The sequence below is a fragment of the Vulpes lagopus genome, chromosome 1, assembly GCF_018345385.1.
Source record: "Vulpes lagopus strain Blue_001 chromosome 1, ASM1834538v1, whole genome shotgun sequence".
Classification (NCBI taxonomy): Eukaryota; Metazoa; Chordata; class Mammalia; order Carnivora; family Canidae; genus Vulpes; species Vulpes lagopus.
In genome coordinates, this window is record NC_054824.1 from 52155682 (window position 1) to 52163975 (window position 8294).

At 43.4% G+C, this 8294-nt stretch overlaps 1 long non-coding RNA gene across 1 annotated transcript; it reads right to left on the reverse strand.

The window, feature by feature from the left end:
* Nucleotides 1-1187: 1187 nt before the first annotated feature.
* LOC121493934 lies at nt 1188-3236 on the reverse strand. The gene is made up of 2 exons (XR_005988593.1): nt 1822-3236; nt 1188-1611 (listed from the first exon to the last, which is right to left on the reverse strand). It is a non-coding gene; the product is annotated as an uncharacterized LOC121493934 (long non-coding RNA).
* Nucleotides 3237-8294: the final 5058 nt, after the last annotated feature.

Here is an 8294-nt window from a genome sequence, read left to right on the forward strand (position 1 = left end):
TCCAGAAACTTTCTTCAGGCAGATCAAGCACTGTTCTAAAATCATGCTTTCTTTGTAGGCAAAGAAAACTGAGGTGTAGTTTCTAGTCTTCACGTTCAGCAGTAAAGCAGATCTTCACCTATCCTACCTGACCCCCTAGACCTCTAAGGTGGCCTTTATTTATTTATTTATTTTTTAAGATGGCCTTTAGAAATGAGTATCAAGGTGCCTCCCAGAAGCTTTCAAACACCCTGTATGTCAGTGACACCTAAAGCCTAATCAGCTGACATGAAAGCAAACCTTGCTGAGACCAAAACAAGCCCTGGGCTGCAGGTGGATGTGGGATGCAGTGAAGGTCAGGTTCAACCATGGCACAACATTGTGACATGTCATCTTGGTTCAGAACATGAAAAAAATTCCCTGTTCCATATTTAGGAGATTGACTTATGACTCTTGGCCTGTGTTGTTTTGTAGAGTGCTGATGTGAAAACAGAGATGAGATGGTTTAACAGAAATAAGATTGCATCAGGCCTGTGGGAACAGGCTCTCCTCAGAAAGAAGATCATGGCATTTGTCACACTCCCCTGGGTTCCAGCCTTGTGGCCACACTGCAAGAGGGGCTGACACAGAGATCTTCACACAGCACATTGTGGCCTGGATCTGACCTCCCTCACAGGCTCATCTTTCCTTATGCTTGACTCCACCAGGATCAAGTCTCAGACATTCTCTCAAATATATGAGGCCAGCCCCTCCCCTGCACTGCTGCATGTGCTCTTTCCCTTGCCTGGAACTTTTCTTCCTCCTCTGTTGGATAACTCTTCATTTTTTAAAACAGAGGTCAATGTCTCATAAAGTCCAAAATTCTTGCTTTGGTTTGCAAAGATCACAGTGACCTGGCCCAGCTTCCTCTCTAATCTCTTTCTCCCAACACTCTCTCATCTCACTCTACTCAGATGACACTGGGCTCCCTCCTGTCCTTTGAGCTTCCAAACACACCCTGCCACAGGACCTTTGGACACACCATTTCCTCTGCCTGATATGCTTTTCTCTCCACTATTTACACAATTCACTCCTCATGTCAGTCCTCTTCCTACAGAGGAGCTCTCTCAGGAGACCATTGCTGATTCCTACGTAAAATAGTGTTTGTCCCCTCTTACACACACATCATCATGTGCTATCCACCCACATTTATCTTCATTGCACATATCACAATCTGGTTGTTTTTATTTTTTAGAGAGAGAGAGAGCATGCTTTGCAATTGGGGGGAAGGAGAAGTGGGGAAGGGAAAGGATCTCAAATAGACTCCATGCTGAGTATGGAGCCCAACATGGGGTTTGATCTCACTCTGAGATCATGGCCTGAGCCAAAACCAAGAGTCACTCACTTAACCAACTGAGCCACCCTGGGACACCCAGGTGTCCCTCACAATCTGATTTTATGGTACATATATATATATATATACATGTTCTGTTCATTAACTGCTTCCCCAGGAAGGGGAATGATGGCTGCAGGGGCATTTATGTTCACCAGTGCATTATAAGCCTTCCAGGACAGCATGTGGCATGCAGCATGCCCCAGTAAACAGCAGCTGAATAAAGATTGTTTCTGACTTGATATTCTGTTGCTCTAGACCTGTGAATAAAGAGAAAACTCTAGGTAAGGCTCATGTGAATTTGATTCAAATGATATATATATGTGCATGTGGGTGTGTGTATTGTTGGTTCAAAACACCAATGTGAAAGATGTATTTCATGTTCTCTATAAAGGACACAATATGATTGCAAGAGTTTCCTTCATAGTTCTTTTAGGGCACACTACTCTGATAGTGGGTTGCCTACCTACATTCTAAGCCAGCCAAGGTGCCAGTTTGAACTGTCCCTTTGTCCAAACCCTATACTGAAAATCAAGGCTGGCTACATGGGTGTGCAACCAGTACAAATGTACAGGGTCCTGCACACAGTCCCATACTTGTTTCAATGCTCTGCTGCTGTTTTCTTGAAATTCTTAATTATTTTTTTAACAAGGCACCTCCCCTTTTCATTTTGCACTAGGCCCAGAAGATTAGGTAGCTGGTCTTGCTCAAAGTTCATCAGTTCCCTGATCATTCTCAGTCCTGAAGTACCCGCAAAACATGCCTCTGGGCTCCATGGAGAGCAAGAGAAATGCAATTTGCTCCCTTCCGCAATAATCTCCCGTTCTCTGACCTTCTTTCCCAACCACTGCTGGGTGATCACCACACACAGCCTCATGCTCTCTCCTTGTGACAGGCCCTGCATTTCTTTCTGTGCAAGGACCCTGAGGTCACATCAAAGGGCAATCTTGAAGAATTCTTTCTGAGTCTCCTCTTTGGGCTACTCTACAGAGATTTGAGTTTCCAAAGTTCTAGTACAGTCTATTCTGTCGCCAGCCATGTTATTATTTAGGGGATGTAGGATACTGCTCTGTCTTAGCTGCTAAATTTCTGCAGAACAGGACTTTTGGAGACAGGAAGATTTCTGTTGGATATCCAAAGCTAAAAATTCTCCTGTGGCAAACTGAAACATCATAAACTGTTTCCCTACCCTCCACTGTTTGCAAACTCCAGCTCACTTGTGATATAACACAGTGCCTGGCACATAGCAGGCCCTTAGTATATAACCACTGAAAGAACATGGAGATTTCTCTGAAAGGAAAATGAAGCAGTAATCTGAGGCAATCCTTCTTGCTGTGACTATTGTGCATGTTTATTTTCTTTTGTGTTTCTGTACCAAACAGACTCAACTACTAAATCTTTAGCACAAGGATATTTCTAGGAAGCTTGATTTAGCTAAAAAGTGTTTTCCAAGCCACTCATCACAGCCTGCCCTAAATTTTACATACACATGTATGTTGTTCTTGTCTCCTTTGTAACTGCAAGCTCTTTCAAGACACTGTGACAGGGTCTGATTCACTTTAGTGAATACAACAGTAACTAGCTCAGTGCCTTGCATATAATTGTTTTTCACAAATAATTGCTGAATCCATAAATAAAGAGACAAAACAACGTTTCATTAAATCTTAAATACTTCTGCCAATTTCTACCCCATATCCATGATGAAGTCTCACAGTTCTGAACATTTTGCTTCTATACTCACTCTCTCTGCACTCTACTTTTGGCCAAGAAATGTGATCCATCTACTCAGAGATTAGACCCTTCAACTGCGCACCTGCCCCAGGCCATCACCCCGTCCGCCCAGCACCAGCCTTCTCAAGCAACCTTCCTGTCAAAACCCCTCACTCTGTAATCATAGACTCCAAAAACACCATTGGCTCTCCCACCTCTTTCTCTTTCCCCATTTTTCTTCTACTGCCTTTTGAAAGAATGATCTACAATTTACTACATTCATTTAATCATTTAACATCAGGACTGGCCTCATGGACATATGACCACTGCAATAACTGGTCATATGGGGCCCCAGCTTAATACTCTGCTGTCGCCCTAAAGCTCTTAATAATTTTATCTTTGAATCTTTCAGGTGGGACAATGAAAGTTGGAGCCTTAGATCACATGCAATCCCACCTCCCTTGCCACCTGCTTCCCTTCCTTGGCACTATGTGCCCTGCCAGACTCTGCCATTCATGTGCCCTTGCAGAAGTCTGAACACTCCAGTGCCAGGTACCAAGAGGGTTAGCCTGCCAGGTCTCAGAGAAGACCTTAATGCCTGTGAGGGTCTGCACTTATTTCATGAGAATCCCTGTGCTAAAGGCAGTATCATTTAAATAGAAAACAGAAAATTATTTAAGAAAATCCCCCCAAAGCCATGCTGAATCACCATATTGTACACCTGAAACTAATATAATACTGTATGTTAACTAACTGGAATTAAAATACAAACTTGAAATAAAAAAGAAAATCCCCAAATTCAAAGCAAATAAACAAAACTGATCAAGACAGACCAAGAGAGACTCTGGAAGAAAGGAATGAGCTTTTATCTTGCCTTTTGAATGAGGACCCCTGCATTTTCATTTTATACTGGACCCCAGTAAACTATGTGATCAGCCCTGTTTAACAGTTATTGATGGCCACCTGGCACATGTTAGGAAATGTGGGGGATTCTAAGGACATGAAGATATGGGTCCTACCCTCTCCACCTAGGAGTTCACAGTGTAATTCTGGGAAGTCAAACATACTCAATGAAACAGCTACTTAACAATGGCAGATAGAATATACTCAATCTTCAGATAAGAGAGATCACCCCAGGCAGGTTGAGCCAGGCTTGAGGACTTGGGCTGGACCTTGAATAAGAGGTGACAGCAGCATTGCTGAAGGAGCACATAGGTTCCCAGTGTTACAGGATACTGCCATGGTTCTGTGATGCATCTTCAATGCCTGTCTCAGTACTGAAGCAGTACATTTGGAGATTGTAAATGAACCCTGAATGGCCAAACTTATTAGACCCCCTAAGTCTTCACCTTGCTCCTTCTCTCCAGGCAGCAGACATTTTTAAGACCTACTATCTGGCTTAGAAATTTTTCATCTCTAAACTGAAATTGTGATGAGATCAGTAGGAATCAAAGGTAAGGGAGAGACTCCATCAATATTATGAAGAAAGAAATGATAAGTTTATGTCCAAGATCAATTAGGAGAAATGCTGACTGGAAAAGGAATGGAATTAAGGGGATGTCAAATCTCAAGCTTGAGTAGCAAGATGAATGGTAGGCCACTGAAAGACAAGGAACATTTTGGAATGAGCTCATTTGTGGTAAGGGGTTGAAGGAGTGAGAGAGGTGGGAAATGATCTTCAGATGATGATCACTGTTGTGTGAATCACCTGTGGCTCAGTACCACCTCACTACACAAACCTGGGAGCATAATTCATGTGGAATACATTATGGATAGTGAGTTGGGCCGTGCCTGGTAGACTCTCAGGTGACGGTGGAATATTTGAGTGTAAATATCTACGAGGAAGTTTAATGAGACCAGAATTCGAATTATACATCAGGAATGGAGATAAGATTCCCACTTGGGAATCATGGTGGGAGGAGAGTTAATGTCATAGGGAATGGAGAAGTTTCTGAGGAGGGGGAGAGAGAGAGACAGAAAAGCCAAGTAATCAGGCTCGGAACTTTTCCATCCAATGTGAGAAAGAGGAACCAACAAAAAGATCTGAGCCGTCCTTTGAATAGAGGAGTAGTAGTGTCAAGAAAAAGGGTGGAAATAACAGTTTCAAAAAGGAGTAGTGACTATGTCAGATGCTGAAGGGTCAAGAAAGTTTTTGGGAAGAGGGGTTTGGATTTATCAGATAAGAGGTTCTTGATGGGAACAATTCATGTTTATACCTGTTGTTTTAGTATAATTACTAATAGCATCTCTTTTACTCGCCAAAGAGTCCCTGTTTGGCCACTCTGGTTGCTGGTGACCTTTGAAAGAAATAGTTTCAGATTAAGGGTTAGAAACAAGTGCTAGATTTCACTGGGTTAAGGAGATAGATGAAAATGTGGAGGCAGGACCTTTCTTTACATTTAGCTGTTCCCCAATTTCAATAGCTTGATAGTGAATAGAATAGAGAAAGAGAGATGCTTCTAGGTTTATAGAGAGATGTTTATTCTTTGGTTTACTTGTTTTGTTTCAATAAAGATAAAAACAAAGACGCCAACTGTCCTCAACTAAGAATAAGCACAGTGCGTTCCCCTGCTGCCTGCTGGGTGCTTTGCTGGAATGTCCTTGTGGAAATTCCCTCACATCTAGTCTGTGGGGGAGTTGGCTGCCCTGTCCCTGCTGCAGGAAAGCTCTTCAGAAAGCCTAGTGTAGCTAAGATGTGAAAGTACTCACGGGTGTATATCTTTTGACAGGGAAGAATGGAGTTCAAGCAATCAGAAGGGGATTGCACTGGCTTTTAGTGTGTGTGTGCATGCGTGCGTATGTGTGTGCGTGTGTGTGTGTGTGTGTGAGAGAGAGAGAGAGAGAGAGAGAAAGAGAGTGAGACAGAGAGAGAAAGTGTTTTTCATTTCCTCAGTTTTTGGAGTGTGAAATGGTAAGAACATTTTTAAAACCATTGTTTATTGTTCAAATGAACCCTTTTTTTTTCTTTCTCCGAGATGCCTGAAGATGTGAAACAGCAGAAAAAACAGACTTGAAAGGGGAAATTTTAGGATTGAAGAAATAAGAAAAAACTCCATTAAGGGAAATAAAAACACTGTAGTAAGAGAGGGCTGCCTCATTTGTTTGAAAGGTACACACAGATGGGAAAGTTATATAAAGTATACGAATGGTTATTCAAATAAAAAGAAAAGAGTGACTTCTCCTAGTAACTTCGGTTAACTCAGTGCTTTTTCTCTCAAAAAATTACCTTCCTGATCCCATTCTTTGTGCAACCCAAGGATCTGGCACAGATATGGTGTGAGCTGAGAGCAAGTATGTGGCAAGTTTGGTGACCACCTACAGACATCACAAGAGACTTTTTCAGGGCACAGCAACCTGTGTGTCTCCCAGATGAGTAATCATGAGTGTTGAAGAGATGAATGCTGGTAACAGACATGAAAGTCACAGCAGTTCCCTCAGAAGCCTTGACTTCCAGGGAAGATGATGGAATAGGAAGACTCTTCGGCTCACCTTATCCCATGGATGCAACTAGATAACACTCACATACGTGTAAATAACCCAGAAAACAATCTAGAGACTGGAGAACAAACTCCTCAACTAAATGTAAAAAAGAGGCCACATCAAAGAGGGGAAGGAGAACAGAGACATGGTTGGAACCATATGGACTCATTGGACTGTCCACAGTTGTGAGGGAACCCATAGGCATGGAGAGAGGAGAGAAACAGACTATCACTGGAGAGCCTTGCACAGGGAAGACAAATTCCCACAACATTTGGCTTTGAAAACCAGCGGGGCTGAATTTTGTGAGTTCTTTCAAGTAGCAGAACTTAAAACCCGGAATTAAAAAACAAACAAACAAACAAAAAAACAGTGGTCTTGACTCTGAGTGGACCAGGAGGGTGAGAGGAAACGGAGTCCCTGCCCTTAAAGAGACAGCACAATGAATGGCCCATGAAGATGAAGTGTAGAAGCAGCAGTTTGAAAGATCCCTGGTATATCAGAGAGGAAGAGTTATTTACTCAACTCAGAACATGTCTCAGAGGGACAAAAACCACTGGTGAACTCCTGTTAGAACAAAGGAACTGGCAGGGAACATTTTCCTCCTCCACCCCCCAGTGTAAACACATGACCACCTGCAGGACTTCCTACCTACTTGCCAGCACTGTTGCCCATGTTGTGCGTCCACCAATCCACACCTCCAGGCAGCCTACCTGACAGAGGATGTGGTGTGGGGCCCACAAAACTTGCTAATACTATGACCTCACTGTTGCCCGTGCTGTGCTTCCACAGAGTCTGGCAGGCTGCTTCAGTCCTAACACTGCAGGGCCCCTCCAGCAGAGGATTGGGCTGGGGGCACAAAACTTACTAGCATGGCCACTCTATGGCTCCCACCTTGCACTGTGTTTTGGCAGATCCACCCTCTCCAATATGCCTTTGGCCAGAGGCCATACAGAGCAGTGCCACAGGCCTGGCAGTGTGCAAGCAGCCCCTACAGTGGCCAGCACCCCTCCAAAGTGTCTCCTGCCCTGGAGAGAGAGAGAAAGATAACCACATGCCCCAGTCAGATGGATGCCTCAATGGGGGGCTGGAGGCAGACAACTGATCTGACTGCAGGCTCCATCTACCGATGAAAGCTTCTCAGAGGACAACACAAAGAAAGCACCCTGGAGTTTGGAGCTACTGCAAATGTGGCAAATACTGGGTCTGACTCAACTCAAACCCAAGGCATCCCCAGACTGGCCCTACTTACACCACAGGGACTCACACTGCCCACCACAGGCAAAGAGATTCATTGCTGATGACTGGACTAAAGGAAAAATTGGCTCAGCCACAATAGCAGGGCACATTCATCACATGTAGAAGATAACCATCAAGCACCAGGCTGGTGAACAGGGGACACTTCATGACAGGGTACTCAGGACCTTCTTCTTCATAAGCCATCACTTTCAAGTGCAGGAGGCATAGCTGTCTTTCCTAACACACAGAAATGGAGTTAGACAAAATGAGGAGGCAGAAGAATATGTCCCAAATTAAAAACAGGACAAAAATCACAGCAGGAGATCTAAGCAAAATGGAGATAAATAATATGCCTGATAGAGAATTTAAAGTAATGGTCATAAAGGTACTCACTGAACTTGAGGAAAGCATGGTGGACATCAGTGAGACCCTTAACAATGAAATGAAAAAGAATCAGTCAGATGAACACAATAAATGAAATGAAAAATTAAACTAGATGGACTACATAGTAGGTTAG